Below are 18,333 nucleotides of genomic sequence, written 5' to 3'. Positions count from 1 at the left end.
CAGAGATATAAAAATGGTCAGTCACAAAAGTGGTTTCAAGTCTTGCCTCAAAATTTGCCATGTCACTAAACTGTCATGATTTTTTTACCCTCTGAATTTGAGGCTGTGGCATATAAGAAACTGACCCATTTTCAATTTTTTTTCTGAAACCTCTTTGTTAAACAGATGTCAGGTAACAGGCTTTTGGTAAAACAGGATTGTGCAATGCAATTCCTGAAGTTGGCTCATGGGACATCTCTGCCCATCTTTAGACTTTAAGCTTGAGACATTGTACCTGACAGTGGTGTTAACCGAGGTTTTGATTTTGGGGGCATTTTTATATGAAGAAATCCAGAACACAGACTCTGTTATGCATGCATGAAAGTACTTTTCTGGGATGATATACTTCATTTGGGCATATACCTATTGGCAAAATGGCTTTGGTTGATGCCCACTGTCTCTTCACCAACAAAATTTAGTTACAGCAGTGCACTGGTGAATGGTGAATTTCTTAAAGCAGAGAGTCTCCTCAGATCCATACTCATACCAGCTTTGTCAGATGCAAATATTCCAACATCACATGCGTTTTTGCAATCCTCATTGCAGACAGTTAATTACAGGATGATTCAGGGCACTCTAAGGAGCCAAATTTCCCTATACAGTCAAAGAGGAGCAGTCTCTCCAAGGGTGTTTCAAGGCAGGGCTATTGGCTGCCCAGTGCTAGACGGTATGACTGTCTCCTTCCCAAATAATACAGTCTCTCGCAAGAAAATCATGAATCAGTCTAAAAAATTGCAGGACTTCTTAAAAACAGAAGGGGTAATTTTGTTTGCTTTTCTAAGTGCACTCGTGTCAGTTTTTCAGGCTGTTCCCCTCCAGCCATGATGGCAACACATTTACTATGTGATTGAGCTCCATATGGGCTCTTGATTCCCAACTCTGGGCCTCCTGCAGTAAAAATAGTAATATAGAAAGGTAGAAAGGCTCAGAAAACAGCTGCTGGAGAGGCCTTCTTGCTTTCCTGCAGGCTTTTCACCTGGAAGCTTGGCAGCCTGTTGGCAGGGCTGGCTGGGAAGCCCTGGGGCCATGGCACCAGTGGGGAAGGACCCCTGGTTTAGAGTCCCTCAGGGTGCAACGAGCAGGCTAAGTCCCTGGAGTTGATATGAAACAGGATTGTTTTCATGGAATAGAGGAGAATCTTATTCCTTTCCAGCTTCAAAGGGAACCCACAGGACCAGATCCTGCAAGGTTCTGCACACAGATCCAAGTATCTGATGCACGCAGAGAACAGTGTCAAATTTGGTCTTAGCTTATTGTCATTACAGATTTTCAGCTGCAGTGAGTGCACTTCTACTTTGTTCTTCCTCAAGGCAGGCTTCTGTTCAGTTATGCCAGTCATTGCTTGAGAATTGCAGACTGATTTTCCAAATCTGTCCTTGGAAATCTGGTGTCACAGCTTTGCTAATGCTACTTAGTGACGTTGCCTCTTTTAAGCCATATATTATCTTCTCTTGATAATACTCAGTGTGGTGTGACTAGCACATGCAGACCGTATTTGCTGGGTTATACAGTGGCTTCAGGTAAATAAGGGGAGAAAACAAAGTGAAAAAAGTGGTTCTGGAAATATTCATTCTGTAGCCTGAATGTAAAAGGTGGCAAGAGGCACATGAAAATTTTCATTAGCCTGTAGGAGAGACAGAAAGGTTTGGGTTATAAGGACCTATTATTATTTCAGATTACATAAGGCTAAAGAGAAATCCTTTATGAGGCTTTTAGGATGCGGTCATCTGTTCCTTCCCCACGCTATAAGCTCTCTGTCTCCCTCTTTGATGTGAGCAGATCTGTAACCTGGCTTCTGTAATTCCCATCAAACCTCCTTACAATATTGTTCATTCTAATAATGCCACTGATAACACTAAACCCAGCCAGTTCCCTAGGATACAGCACAATAAATGTTTTATATAGCACCCTCCCTATAAAGTAGCCAGAGGAAAAATTGACAATGAGAAGTGTAGTAGACAGGAAAAATTGGGGGTAACATAAATTTGGGCAGTGGGAGAAAGTTTTGTACATTACAGAAAGATTAAATATAAGCTAAGTCAAGACAAGAAGAGTGAACTGTGGTAGAAGTGGGAAATGTGTAATGAGAAATGGTTCTTTTTCTGGTAAGTGGAGAAATGGAAATTATGTTTTGAGATTCAGGTTCAGAAAGGTGATAATTGAAGAAGCAAAAGAAGTAGTGAAAGAGCAGATCAGGGAATAGACATGGGGCAGAAGGACTGGAAAAATGTGTGCCTGGGGGCTCAGAAAATGAGGCAAGCCTAAGATCTCGAAAATGAAGGAGGGCTTTGGCATTGGAGGGGAAACCACCAAACAGGAAGAGAATGTTCTGCTTCCAGCAGGTGACACTCTGGCAGTGCACTGACCACTCTCCTTTGAGATAAGAACATGGCTGAGCCTGTCTACGTCAGGCAACTAGCAAACACACTAACATGATGGGTCTGATCTGGTTCATTCTAGACTGAGGAGGCTCAGGAGACTTAAGACAAGATAAACCAGCTGGCATTAGCTGGATGTGTGTAACTGCACTGCCCACATCTTCAAACTGGATCTTCTCTCACCACAGGAGTTTCTAGCAGTTGCCTTGAAGAGCACTGAACAGTCCTCTTGGAGGAAAAGCCAACCAACATCTTTTCAAACACACTTTGTTTTACTGCAACTGAACACTAGGCTCAGCAGACATGATTATTGGCAATGTGCTGTGAGACAAAAGAAAAGGTGGCTATAAAAAGCTGTGGAATCTGGGACCCTGCTTCCAAAGTGCAGGCAGCCTCCGAAGCCTGGTCTTGTAGGCAAAAAGGCAATCTGACCATTTTACACCCCAGCAGCCTCTCAGCAGCAAACAGGCATGACCCATGAGGATTTAAATATAAATGTTTCTGATTTTGACCTGCTTCTAATTCCTTTTGATCCTTAAGACTAACTTTGTTCTGCTTATACATGTGCGGTGCTGGTACTGTAGGGCTGCTCTTTTTTGGAGGACTAAACACAGCAGTGCTCAGGATGTGTCTTGGGTTTGTCCTCTATTTGATAAGGTACAAAACCATCCTGCTGCCTACTCTGCCAGGGGCTTGTTTCTCTGTGAAAATCCTTTCTCTTAATCCTTGATTTTTGATTGAGAAAATATTCTAACAAGTGAAATGCTGAATGGGACTCTCCCTCGGGAAGGATGCTGCTGCACTGATGCTGCAGTCCCTGTGCTGTGCCCTTCTCAGGAAATCCTGGCTAGAAGGGGGAGTCTAGTCCTCAGGAGAACAAAACCTGAATCGTGAAGTGCTCTTAATCTCATAGTAGAGAGTAATTTATATTTTCCTTTTGTCTCACTTAGCTCCTGAGAGTATTCAAGCGACCTCTGCCTCTAAACACTGGACATTTCCATTTTCGTTCTAGCATCCCCATGTCAAAAGCACAATTGAGCTTTCAAGGGAAATCTGAGAAAGGGAAGCAAATGTGGTAACAGAGACTTCTGATGCGGTGGCGGTGACAGCCCAACCTCCCTACTGAGAATTTTTCTCACCTTCACATAAAGGGCCAGTATCTGTTACAGCCACATGTGTTGGCTCTACAGATGCACCCTGTTGATTAGGTGAACTTTGTGTACCTGATCTTGGCGGTGTTCAGAAGCCCAGACACAGACAAGATGTTCTATTGTTCATGCCTTCCCTACTCAGGTGCTGTGTCGCTACTGTAACTTAAGCCCTAAAGATTGAGTGCTGAAGACCCCATCCTGTGTGCATCTACCACCGGCTATAATGCTGGTTATTGTAAGCTTCTCCATGGTTGCAATGGGGCTGCCCACAGAGGCAAGCTCTGTGTGCTGGCTCGGCCCACTTTAAAACGAAAATGCTGTCAGTAGGGATGGAGAACATAGTAAATAGTTTGAAGGATGCTGAGGCTTTTGAAAGACTGAAGCTGAAATAGTGCTTTCTGGCTGAAGGTATGGCTGCTTCTGTTGCCAGACATTGAAATAGGATAAATTCTGTTATTAGACTGTCATGGTACTTGATTCATAGTGCATCAATATATTCGGAAACAATCTGGAGAAATGGGCTGAGGCTGATGTTGACTGACACGGTCATAGAGAAAGCAAACTCGACTGGCAAGGTGCAGAGGGATCTCACAGTGCTGAGTGACTGGGTGGCAAAGTGACAGTTGAACTTCGTAATCCTGACAAGTGAAAAGACATGCGCAGGAGACTGGGCTGTGTAAACAACTGTACAAATAGCTAGAGCAGCATAGCCAGCAGACTGAAGAAAGTGAGGCTTCCTCTGTACTTATTAGACCACACCTGGAACGCTGTTTCCAGTTTTGGGCCCCCAGTATAAAAAGGCTTTGGTAGCTGTGAGGCCAGTGGAGGGCCACCAGGATGGTCGCGGCTGGAGTACTTGCCCTGCAAGGAGAGGCTGGAGGTTGGGGCCTGTCTAGCTTGAAGAAGAGATGGCTTTGGGAGTCTCCCAGTATCTAATGGCTTTAAGCAGGCTGTTGGGTTTGATGGCCTTCCAAAATCCAACCTGAGCTCTTCTATTATTCTATAATCCATAGGAAAGTTAGTTCCAGTAAGCAGTTTTATCTAAACAGCAACTTCATGGATGGAAACAGTCACAAGAAGTATACAGAATGCTGGGAATTATTAGGAAGGGAACAGATGAAAAACCAGGAATTGCCAACATCAAATATTATAAATACAAGGTGTGCCTGGATCATAAACATCATGTGCAAACCTGTTCTCCCACTGATCAAAAAGGATAGAATAGAACTAAAAAACATAGGTGGAAGGGAAAGAAGGGTAATTAAAAGCTTTAAATGGTGACAGTAATTAAGCTAGGACTATTCTTTTTGGAAAGAAGGTAATAGGGGGGGAAAAATATAGTAAATAAAGTAATTATTATCATGAAAGCATGGAGGGGGAGCCATGTGGCAGGTTCAAAACTGTCAACATGAACCATATCTGCATTGGAGATAGGATGTCTCAGGAGAGTGGCTGGCTTGTGACTGGATAGGAGGAAAAGGCTGGAATTTATACATGACGTTGTCAAGATTTCCATGCATTTTTCAGAAAATGAAAAACATTGAAATAGGAATACATTACAGCAACACTGCTCATCAAAAGGATCTGGACAATGCATATATTTAGCAGTTTATAGATTAATTAAAGCATGTCTTCACCTTCTCTTACTGTTAGTTATATCTCTACAGCTTCCTGGAAATAACAGGTTAAAATTTTGTTCTATAAAAATCAGAGGGTTTGCTAGAGAACTCAGGACTAATTTATTACTCTGTATAGCATATACCTATTTATACATATATAGCAGTGTATCTTCTAAAAGGTGTTTTGCATTTACCTGGTATTGCTGTGCATGTATGGGGCAGACAGGTTAGCTGGCCAAGTGGGCCAAGTGGCCATGCCTGCAGGCAAGGGGGCTGCGGTCCTCCAGCTCTTGGGGAAGACGGGGTTGCTGCTCTCTTCTCAGTCATATACAGTGTCCTGACTGCCTGATGGAGCTCACATGCCAGTGCACATGGAGATGTCTGTGTCACATACATTTACCCACACCATGAGCAAAAACACTCCCAGTCCCAGCAAACATAAGTCTAAAACCTTTGCTTGCTGCTGTTTTCCTGCTCTTTATTAATTTGCTCAGTTGTTGTTGTGGTTTTTTTTTCTGTCCATACTAAAACATTTTTTAAGTCCACTCAAAAGTTTGTGTTTTCTGAAGATTTCCATTTAATATAATTTAAAAATACTTCTGTGTGAGTTTATTGGCAGGTTTTGTCTCCCTAATTTGGAGTAAGCAGAACAGACCCAGCACTGAAATTTAACTGATATCTTTTTTCCCCTGACCTCCAGCTCAATTTTTTCACGCAGCTACTCAGTATACAGTTCACATACTGATTGTAGTTGATTGAAGGTCTTATTAAAATATCTGATGTTAACAGCCATAAGAACACCCATAAAAGAAACAAAACTGATCTAGGAGGGCTTCATGAAAACTTTTGGCTTCTGATCTACTCAGTTGCTCTCGTATGCTGAATATTCCCAGTTTCATCCAGGACCTAGTTTAGATGGGTTTATAAAATGAGAACGTTTTATTACTCACACATTCCCATTTCTACTGACTGGATTGAATTCAGACCCCTTTGGTGCTATGCCCAATGTCAAAAAAACTCCATTTGAAGGTAGATTCTGCCTCTTAAGTCAGCACTGCGAAACTTACATTAAAGAAAAAAAAATCACCATTATAAGTAGACCTTTTCATTTTATATCACATCTTTAAAGTTCCTCTTCCAGCTTTGAATAGGTTCAGTCTCAGATAGAGCTGATCTTCTCATTATTAGTGGAAACTTTGAAGCTGCTTATCCCCAGACAGAGAGCTAAAGGTAGAGAGTCTGTAAAATTTTCCACATAGCGCAGGAAAATGGGGAGAAAAGAATTCAGAAAGGAGACGCAGGGCCTTTCTCACGAACTTGAAATCCTGGCAGGCAGCTCCTTGAAGTTGTAATTGAAAATCAATCTGATATATAATTAAATTCTAGTCATCACATATGCACCAACTAGTCTCTTCAGCTCTTAGCCAGGGCAGCGGAGGAACGGGGCTATCGATCAGGGAGGCTCCCGCGCCATCAGCAGCACTCAGTGGCGCGGCCGGGGCTGCCCTGATGCACGGCTGGCAGCCAGCGCCGCGACGGGAGGACAAACAGCCGACTCCAGCCAAGGTGTCCAATATTCCCTAATCATTTAAGTGCATTGCACAGCAAGCCCGGACTAGTCCCACAGTCTCCGTGCTGCCATCAGTCTTTCCAATAAATGAGCTTTGAGCAGGCTCCAGAGAGAAAAGGCAAGGAGGCTGATCAATTCTTTCCAATATTAGGTTTTCATTTTAACTTCTCCCCCTCAGCTGCTGCTCGGGTTAGGTGCTCTGTAATTATATTCATCAAGGTCTGTCAGCAGAAATTGACAGCCCTGGCTTAGGGGCATATCTCTAGTTTCTTTACTAAGTCAAAAAGAGACAACTAGCATTGATTTCTTTAAAGAAGAGGAAGTAGAATGTTTTTTTTCCAAATTATTTCGTGTTTTTAAAGACAAGCTCTGCGATCTATATACATGGCCCTTGCTGATCTCCCTTTATTCCTGACAAAGAGAAAAAATTTCTTGTCTGCTGCTCTAGACGCTTTTGATATTAGCATTAATATTAACTGACTTGTGTTCCTCTTTGGTGCTACATTATTAATTTGCCTAGGTATTTACAATGCCCTCATCACTGTATGCACTGAACCCTGCCAAAGTGTGCATGCTCACATGCTGCCAATGCAGAAAAACTTGCTAACTGAGAAGTAAAAGAGCATCGGTGAATTCCACTTTTACAGAAGGGTTATATGCATTATAGCTAAATGGAAAACTGATCATGTCTAACAAAACCAGTGGAATATTTAAAAAATGTAACTAAATAGCTAGGCAGGGGAACCGATTGACATAATTCATCTGACTTTGCAAAAAAGCCATTGATAAACCCCCTTAAAAAGCCCCTGAGAAGGTAAGCATGAGGCTGGGGGGCGGGGGGGGGGAAGAAATAAACCCAGTCAAACAGTGGTAAGAGCAGGGCTGATAGCAAACCCTGGTGAGGCCTGGCTGGGAGTGGGTAGATTCTGCTTCTTAAGTCAGCACTGCAGGTACTTGCCTGTTTAGACGCCGCCTGGTCCTAATTGCCGGGCTGTTTGTCATGGCTATAACTGTAACTGCTGGTGCAGAAATTTTCCCTGCTGGTGCCTGCCTCAGGCTGGTTTCCTGTCTCTAAAAGAATTGTGTCTTCAAAACCAAATAATAAATTTTTTTTTGTGGAAAAAAATTTATTCCTTTGCTCCTTGAAAGAACAAGCAAACAAACTCCAAACCACTAACTTTTTGTTTGAGACTCCAGTGCCCCTGTGCCGTACCACCACGCTGCAGTGGTACCCAGCTCTCCTGGACCTTTGCACTCTCCCTCACGCCCGCACCCTGCCCCGGGCTGCCCCTGCTCACAGCATCCTACCCCAGAAGCGGTGCTGCCTGGTGTGGGGAAGCCCCCAAAAGAGGGAAAGGAATCCAATGCAATGTGGTTGCTACTGAGACAGCTATGATCCAGCAGGGGGACAAACCTGTCCTCATGTTGAGCATGACTCTGAAAGCTGGACAGGCCACACGGTGCAGAGAGAACACAAGACCTTGTATGCGTCCCCAGGAGAATGAAGGATTTCAGGAAAGGACAGCGATGGCACACAGCAATTATTTTATTTGGGTGTTCTTCTGCTGTGGGTATAGCTGCTACAATGTGTCCCTGGACAACAGCCAGACCTGGACTTTCTCAGGACATAGGTCTCATGTCGGTTGTTGTACTCACCCTCTGCCTTAGGAGAGACATGGGCTGCCCCCTTCTGCATTTTCACTGTTGTCCCCATAACCATTTGCTTTCCCCTTCTTTTGCTTTCCTGATTTTCACCACTCTGCACCTCAGAGTCAGCTCTGTGGGGTTTTTTTTAGGGATGTGCTAAACCCTGCCTTTAAAGGGACCAGTTAGGGACAAGTTAAGATAGCTGGGTAAGAGGAGAAATTGCAGGAAAACAGAGATGGGGAAAGGAGGCCTGGATGGGAGATGCTGGCATGGCAAATCAGGCAGACAGATGCTGCTGTGGGGTCCTGGGAAGCAGGGCTGTGATCAGCAGACACTCCAGGAGACAGCTGGGGAAAAGGCAGCCTGGAGCAGAAGAGGTCAAGCCCCGGCTCAAGAAGGCTATGGCACATTTCCCTCAAGAAACAAAAGAAAGATTGCTCAGCATATCATTCATTGGACATCTTCACGTTTTCTCAGGCAGCTGAAATCCACGTGCCACATCCAGCTGTCACTGGAGACTGCACTAGTGTCACAAGGATGGAGTCCGATGGTTGTATTTTACTGCTTTTTCTAGAAGGTGCCTTGCTAAAAAAATCAACGTTAAGAAGCACAGTGTAAAAATGTTACCTGCAGTATTAATTTATATGTTTATGATGCGTAATTACTTCTTTGCAATGCATTTTCAGGACATGGAAAAATTCACTAGCTACTGCAAGAAAAAAGGTAAGAGGAAAACTGAAGCTATTCCATTTTGCCATGTTAAATATGAACTTGAAAGACTGCATTTGCCTATACTTTCCTACTTAAATGAAAATTATACATATGCACAAGGTGTTTTGATTTGGATTGAACAAAATGATCCCCTGGTGGGGGAAAGCCCCGTTTTCCAGCTGGTAAGCTAAGACACAGAGGCTCAGGTGAGAGACTGCCTGCTGAATTTGGAGCACCTTCCAGAGATGCCAGAACCTTGATTTTCTAGCATTTGGCATCAGACTGTACTACATATTTGCAAAGCAGTTTGCTTTGACTTAGTTCATGACTGAGAGATTAGGGACTTCAGACAATCAGATCCTGAATTGCATCAGGCAGCTGGGAAAAGGGACAGCCCCAGGTTCCTCTTCAACAGCGGTGATTGCTCTGTGAGCTTTGGGCTTCTTCTGATCTGTCCCTGCAGTGGGGCACTACTCCTTCAAAAAAAAAGTCATATTCACATTTCTAAACAAAAAACAGGGAACCTGAGGGCCTGATGCCATGCAGTGCATTTTGATACACAGTGAGGACCCCCCACGGGCAGCTGAAACGCCGTTCCTTTTTCTTCTCATTAAAACAATGAATAGCACTTGGGTTTGTGTAGGCTGCCTGGAAGGAAATGCGCAGAGGAATAAGAATTTCTATTTTGACCCTTCCCAGCAAATTCAAGTCCTCAGTTACAAATTAAAAATGAGCCCAGGGGCTATGGAAATACCAGAGAAAAAGGGCTGAAAAAATTGTTTTCCTTTAGGAGAAATAGAAGACATTATGCAAACCCTCTTGAGCATCCTGTAAGGCTTCTTACATGCTCAATAGAAACAGGTCTTTCCCTTATTATATTCAAAAACAAGAATTTGTGTGACTTCTTTGAGTTGGTTGGAACTGCTGTTTAACATGCTTGGTTGGATAGGACTTATGTAGGGGCAGTGTGACTTCTTGGCCTCCAGTATGATCATGGAATCACAGCATGGTTTGGGTTAGAAGGGACCCTCAAAGGCCATGTAGTCCAGCCCCTGAGCATTTTGAGTAGAGTCTTTTGGATTAAGTGGTACGCAAAGGTATGATTAGATTGGAAACTCTCCACTGGAAAGAGACATCTTCTTGCCCTGTGCTTGCTGTGCCCTGTTTCAGTAAAGGGGCTCGTTCTCACATGTTAGTAACCATGTCCATAGCCCCGTGGTTTGCTGTGGTCCTCCCATTCTGCAGTCTGGGAAAACCCTGCACTGGTAGCTCCTTAGTGTACACTTCACTGTCACCAGTCCCTGGCCAGGTATCTTTTCCCCACTCTTGATACTTTTTTTTTTTTATTGCTAGCTGCTTCTCTTTTTACAGAATATGATTTCCTCATGACAGAAGCCAGGCCTTTTGGAAATTTGCTATCAACTCTTGGCGCTTCTTAAAATGATTAACTCATAAAATCAGAGAACCTGGTGCTTTTTCTTTTCCAGTGTATGGGAACAGAATATGAATTACCTCTCTCTCAAATTCCTCTACCTGGCTCAGTCAATTTTTGTTCTGATGAACCTTAAAACCCTGGATTTGGAAGGGGATCTGTATGGGAGTTGCTCCATCTTTTCAGTGCAGCATGATTCCAGGTTTAACTCTAGTCCCTTCTGCCCTCCCCCAGCACCATTTCTGTTTTCTTCAACTCATGTGTCTGCCTGTCGCTTTCTCTCTCCACTCCTGGAAAGCCATTAAAATTGATTTCTGTAAGTATTTTAAATACTTCTGCTGGTCCCTGTAGGGCTGTCTCAGAGTCCGTATAGATTGCTGTCAGTTGGGAGTACTGGAAGATGCTGCATTCACACCAAGGGAGAAATCCCTCTTCCCACATCCTTCTGTTTCACATTCCTTTTCAGGGCTTCTGAGCAGAAAATTTTCCTGATGCTTTGAAATAAACAGTAAGTGGAAATAAATATGAAATCCCGGCTCCATGGAAATCAATAGCAAAATGCCTGCTGGACTTCAAAGGGCTGACCTACAAGGTTAATGGCACTAATTTAACGCTGCACGTAAGATAAAATACACTTGTGAGCCTTGTACTGTACCTGAGGAGCTAAGGGTTAAAATGTGACATTGTTACTAGCTGGTTTAGTTGAAACAGAACCTCATTTTTCTCATGGCTTGGACAATTGTGGACTTTGTCATCCTTTTCCTATAAGTAAGCTAATCTTTTTATTGATATAGTGCACACCAAGTACTATGGTGATTTGCGATGTGGGAAAGTCTTTTGTTGCAATTTCAGCATGACTCTGAAAGCAGTTTTAATGACAGAAATGGAAAAAACAGTTACAGATGCCAAATCATTATTCCAAGAGTTCCTCCAAATGATATGAATGACTACAAGCCCTACAATACAAAGAGATTGTGGAAAATCTGTAGGCAGCATGTGAATCACTTTGTCATGCTTCTTTATGGCACATGTGGCATCACACACTATTTAAGTCAGTGCCCTGCAGACCAGATCCGTTTGGAAGAAAGGCGATAGGTTCTGCAGAGCTGCTGGGCATGAACCAAATAGGTGTGGGAGACATGCCCGCAGTCGTCTGTGAAAACATCAGGGCAAAGCAGGGGCTTTAGGAAGACTCCGGAAAATGGATGTGAGGTTTTAAGTTTTGTCCTAACTGGACTTGGAAAGGTATTTCTCAAGTTAACCAGTTCAAAGCCTTATTGCTTTGTGTCACATGTGCACAATGGAATTATAAACACATATTTGAGGAAACCTGAAATTAAGCAGTTAATTACTAAGTTTCAGGATTTTTTATTTTTTATTTTCAAAAGAGGGCCTAGAAATAAGATCTGGGTGGCAAAACAATTCATTGAAACATTTTTTGACATGCAGTCAAATGTCTTAAGTAATCTGACAAACTGGTGGGATTTGAAATTGCTTTTGTTCTTGTTAAGACATTGTTCATCTTTGCCTGCTTAGTCCTGCCTGCCCCACTTCTCCCTCCCCAACAGCCCTGGTCTGCGCACAGCGGGGTGCAGGTGAAAGCCATGGTAGGGTCCAAAGGGCTTTCCTGCTGAAACATGCCTGCCCCCCACCCAGGCAAAGGATGTCTCAGCCAATTTACTAGCCAAGTTAGAATAAGCAGGTGGTGATGTCCATCTTTAGGGGTGTTTCAGTGGTTTTGCAGCCTGAAAAGTAACAAGAATTGATGTAAAGCTACTTACTGCCTCACATTAGCAGCCCAAAGGAACCAGCATCTTGGTTTGACCATACTGGGACCCCTGTCTCAGAGGTGCCTTGAGTTTATTGTCGTGTTGTTATTTGTACAGACTGTATGGGATATTAGGCTGGGCTTTTTAATAACTCTCCCTTTGGGCAGAGCTCATGGGATTTGCCGCAATTATGTTCTGTCCTTGGTGAACACTCACACTATGTGCAAGGAGGTTTCAACATAATCTCCCTCCCCGCAAAAGAAATGTTTTCAAAGGCTGCTTCCTAGAGCAACTGCTGCTGCACTGGGCTGGGGATGGGAAGGCATCTCCCTCACCACCACCTTTCCTGCTGGTTGTGAGGGGACTATGTGAAGGTCTCCAGAACCAGAGTGGGTTGCATTACGCCTAGAAAATTACACACTTCCTGAGCCAGAGTTTTGAACTCATCTTTTTCTGCCACTGCAGCACCTAAAAATCTGTTCTCAAAATATTTTATCCAAAAGTCACAGTTAACAACAGTTCTCTAGTACATAACTCAGCTATCACTCATGTGTACTTTTCATTCTAAAATCACTCTATTAAAACCCCCTTTCTATAGGAAAGGCAACATCAGAATAAAACATTAATAAGTATGTATACTATGGTAATGAATAATCTGTTTAATCCGTTACAGTCTAGCACAATCCAGATAATTCGTATGATTTTCATGTAGTGTTATGGGTGCCATAGGCACTATCTGAACAGGGGTTGTTATTATTACATGGTGTGCAGCAGTTGTGCAAGATATACTGCAAAATGGAGAAAAAGATTAAATTCACTAGCAAAGCATATTGCTTAAATATTTGCTAAACTTTATGCTTACGAAAATTTCTGTGTACTCAAAAGTCATTATTTGTTTCTGATAGCTTCACACCATCATTGCGACCCATTGAAAAACTTGTATGTATCTTGTATGATATCGGTGAGATCCCCTCTCGGTCTTCTCTTCTCCAGGCTGAACCGGCCCAGCTCTCTCAGCCTTTCCTCATCAGGGACACGTTCCAGTCCCCTCATCATCTTTGCAGCCCTCTGCTGTACCCTCGCCAGCAGTTCCCTGTCTCTCTTGTACTGGGGAGCCCAGAACCGGACACAGCACTCCAGATGCGGCCTCACCAGGGCACAGCAGAGGGGGGATCACCTCCCTCGACCTGCTGGCCACGTTGCCCCTAATGCCCCCCAGGGTACCACTGGCCTTCTCGGCCCCACGGGCACACTGCTGGCTGACGGGCACCTTGGTGTCCAGCAGGGCTGCCAGGCCCTTCCCCGCAGAGCTGCCTTCCAGCAGGTCAGCCCCAGCCTGCGCTGGTGCGTGGGGTTACTGCTCCCCACGTGCAGGACCCTACACCTGCCCTTGTTGAACTTCAGGAGGTTCCTCTCTGCCCAGCTCTCTGGCCTGCCCGGGTCTCGCTGAATGGCAGCGCAGCCTCTGGGCTACCAGCCACTCCTCCCAGTTTGGTACCACCAGCACAGAAGTGGTTCTACTTTCCATGTGCACACTTTGACCTGCCCAGGCTGCAGCACTTGCACTGTGTGCATTTCCCACTGGGCAACTCTGCAGAGGTACTAGTTGCACGTTTTCCCTGTTCACATTGCTTTCCTGTCCGTACTCATGTGAGGAGCCCTTTAACGACATGATACTACCCGTTCAGTCAAAAAAACCCCTGCGATTCAGCTGCACATGTACACCAGTACTTCCACTTTATTTTTTGATCGAGCCCTGCTGTCTGCTCTTCTACTTAAAACTGACCAGAACATTTAATCTGTAATCACAGAACATACCTGAGGTAACCACAGCAATGGTGAAGTGACGTGCGGAAACTATTTAAAGTGTTTAAGCTTATTTTCATGACATTTAGCAACTGGCAACAACAAAAGTCTCATGTGATCAGTGTGTACTTTGCAGCCCATCAGTTACCATGCAGCACTTGCCTTGCCCCACTCCCCAGCCCTCATCCCTTCCCCTGCGCAGGGGACCAAGGGACAAAGATTTGTAGAAACACTGAAAGTGTGTTTCTGCCTCTATTAAGGATCTATTTAAGCCCAGGCAGCTTGCGAAATGAAGACACAGAAATTAATATAATTTTCTCTACCTTTCTGAAGCTAATCATAGTTTTTTCAGGGTCTCTTCAAATCACAAAGTTTCATCAACAGCAAATAATAAGGGATGTCTTGTTTCCATTAGGGTTAATATTACAATTTTGCCTGATTATTCTTAGTACATAGCTGAGTGGAAACAATGCATCTTTTGTAATAAAGCTTCTACCAGAAACCTTGGATGTTTTACAAGAAGGAAACATTGGCTAAGACTACAACATAAAAATGTGGTATATGATTCCCATATAGATGTAGTATTAATATATGCTGCCATGCCAAAAGCTTGCTGGTAATGCCACATGCAGAATGGGAGGGATGAAGAAAATGTGTTTTTCTGCTGCTTTTCCATGCCTCCTTTTTTTCAAGTGAGGGATGTAGTACAATATAGTCATGTAATAATATGCTTAAAATCACTTCTGTTCAAATGAAGCAAAGAGCTCCAGAGCATTCACTGCATCCAAAATTATGCCCTTACGGTTTCAATTAAAAGGAAATTATTTGCTTTGTGAAACTTTGCCTGGATCTTTAATTCTTCCTTATTGTTTGAATACAGCTCTAAAAAGCTACTGTACTTGAAGTTGCTAATCAGATTTCAGTTGGTAAGGGTCATATGTTGTGTCATATCATATCATATCACCCAAATATTGGTGATTCAGTCCACTCTGTAATGATGAAGGTTTCATATCCTCTTCTTTCTGGCCTTTGTAATATACAGTTTATACACTCTGCTGCCCAAGAGTATATTCAGGCTTTCAGATGACTTTTTCTGATACTTCCCAACAAACTGGCAGTTTAATCTTTCAAAACATGGCGTTGATTACATTAGTTTTGTGCCGAGCATGTGCTATCGATCTTTCCTTGACAAAAGAGGAATGAATATAAAAGCAAGCGGCAATGGCCAACTAGTCATTAACTGCAAACTTTCCTACCCTCCATAACTGTCCAGTATAGTAAGTTCTTTCAAAACAGAGCATGAAAAGGAAACTACATCCAGCCCAAAGCGCATGGTGTACATACATCACTCTGTGTGCAAATCCCTGGTGTGTGGTGGTTTTGTGCAGTTGCAGTTACACAAAGCAGACTCTGTACATAGACGGTGGGTCCAGAGGCTCCACCTTCTGTTTGTTCACTGGTTTTCTTCTCGAGAGCTCAGTCTGACATACCTTCATCTTCCACCATTTTTCTCTGCATCAGCAGCAGATGTGATGGTCCAGAGTACAGCATCAGCCACTCAAGGGAAGCAGGTATTTACTGTGTTTCCCCAAAACCTGTAAGATACAAGCATCCTTGAGCTGCAGCTTTATGTTGAAGTCATAATTTGTCCCTTCCATGGCCCAGTGTGAATTACTGCACCTGCTTTCAGAAGAGATCCGCTTAACACAGTATACAGCAATCTCCTCCTGCTTTACACCGTGCTTGTACCTACTAAGGATGGGAGTGCTCTTGGTGATTTTCTACATAGTGAGGTTTTCCGTAATTCCAGATGAAGAAATGAATTGTTGCTCATTTAGGTAGGGTGATATGAAGTTGTATCAGCGAAGTGGTTGAGTAAAAGAAGGGTTTTATTCAAAGTGCCGAGAGGGAGCAGATGTGTATCTTGTCACTTTCTCACTTTACCTTACGATATTTCCTTGACTAATTGATCCTGCGACAATGAGGGAACTGCTTCCAAAAGAGTCAATTACTTAGTACAAAATGGCTAATAAAAATGTCCTATGAACTGAAATGTAGTTCAGTTTGAAGGGGAATTATATCTCCCTGGAGACGAGTAAATGGTTTGGGAAAAATGTGTTCCACTGTTCTCTTCTTTGTTGCAACAATATATGCTGGAAAATATCCTTTTATTACATTTGGTTGACTTTAAAGACATACTGGTTCAAATAAATTGATGGGAGAATAAACCAAGAATGACTTCTTGTGAATGCTGCTAAATTAAAATCTATGAACTGTAGGCACTCAAGGCAATCGAGTTTTCATCTGCTCAACATTTCCTTGGGCATTTTGCTGGCCAATTTTGCAGCCATCGGCAAACCAGCAACTTTGTTTTCCTACAGGCTGGTTGTTGTTTCTTTATGTTGTTGTCACCCCTAATATTTTACTAGCTTCTGTTTTATTTCTTTTTCATCCATTGTCATATCTGATCATATCATTCTATGAAATCTTTCCAAGAGCAGTCAGACCATCAATAACATCTGGTTTATCTCTGTATTTTCCCTCCATTTGGCATCTTCAGCATGACAGTTTATGACTGTTTTTCCACCTTCATCAGTCAGACCACTTTATCAAGATGGATAAACAACATTATCTCCACTTTACCAGTTGGAAACAGTGATGCAAAGGGAGAATGAGTGGCTTCCTGAGGACACAATGAGTCAGTGCTGAGCTGCTCAAAGATCCTGGTCTCCTGATGCCCAGCCCATGTCTGACCTGCTATGTCACAGCTCCTGCATCCACGGGAGAAGTGAGGCCAGAGACCCACGCAGCATTGGTTGGTTTCTTTGGGTCTGCTGGGCATTGGTGTTATGGGTGAAGCAAAATACTTGCTGTCAGATCTGCAAAAATGGAGGGGGTGGTGGTGGTGAAAAAAGCATTAATTAAATTGTTCCCTATAAGTATTTATTGAATATTATCAACAAAGCCTTTGATGTGAGAACTAACTGCAGTTCAGCCGCAGTTCAGCCGAGATTCCCCAGCTGCATTTGGCTGCACTAGGCTGGTGCCAGCAGCCATCTAGCTGTGTCCATGCCTTGCCAAGGCACAGGGCATTGGACCAGCTTAGCTCTTTCTAATATTGATTACATTTCTGAAGATGAGCAGGCCTGCCTTCCAAAATCCCAGGATGTGTCAAGGCATGTCTTGTTGAGTAGTACGCACAATGGGTTAGTTCTGGTGTGTTCTGGGAGATACAAACTGTAGAGACCCCAGCATTTATTCCTAATTATAGGAGAATCCCAACAAAGCTGAGATGTGGGTGGGTTTTATACTTTTCCAAAAGCCAGATAAATTTACATTTTCCTTCCCTTTAACCAAGATTAATGATTTCATAGCTTGTGAGTAGCCTTTAAATAAGGTTAGCCTCTGGCTTAAGAAGTTTCTTATGGTTCCTCTCCAGTGGAAGAACTGGTGTATACTTGCCCTGTTGTAATCTTCCCAGAGGCATCTGCTCCTTGCCATGGTCAAAGACCTGAAATAGGAGCACGATGGACATTTGGCCTGTCCTGGTAATAAAGTAAAATTGAACTTTATTGGAAACTTCCATGCTCATGCACATAGAAGGACAGAACCAGAGAATAAATAGTCTTGTGGTGCACCTTTGGTGCACTATGTTATACGTTAATGCCCCAAGTTTGTGGAAATCAATAAATCCTGTTTGAAATCTGAATAGCCTGGATTTACCTCAGTTTTTTAGGCTATGATGAAGAAATGGAAGCACAGCATCCTTTGATGTGAATTTAATACCTAGAATTAAAATTGCCTATTTTTCTCTGTGCTGGTGCTTTTGATCTCTTGAATTGTTAAAAGCCATCTCATTTTAGGGTGATATAGTTTAACTGTAATATTTAACTGTCCTTCTTGAAAATATTATTATCAAGGAATGCCTAGTCCAATGTGGTTGCCGTGTTAAGACTCCCACTGCACAGATTGCAGGCAGTTAAATGAGGGCAGGAAGAATTCTTCTTACAAACCATTTTGGAAAGAGAAATACCTGGTTTCCTATGAACATGAAAAGCACATTCAGTGTTTGTTGATAAAAGACCAAAGAGGCAAGCTTGTTTTTGAAGGGTATTGCTGCTGCTTGAGTAGGATAATGCTGCAGTTCTCTGTTAAGTCGAAATAGGCAAGCGTGCTTGGATTGTAACCCGGAGTGTCTAGCACGCCTGCAT

Source organism: Falco cherrug, chromosome 4 (genome assembly GCF_023634085.1).
Source record: "Falco cherrug isolate bFalChe1 chromosome 4, bFalChe1.pri, whole genome shotgun sequence".
Lineage (NCBI taxonomy): Eukaryota > Metazoa > Chordata > Aves > Falconiformes > Falconidae > Falco > Falco cherrug.
This window is presented reverse-complemented; position numbering follows the sequence as displayed.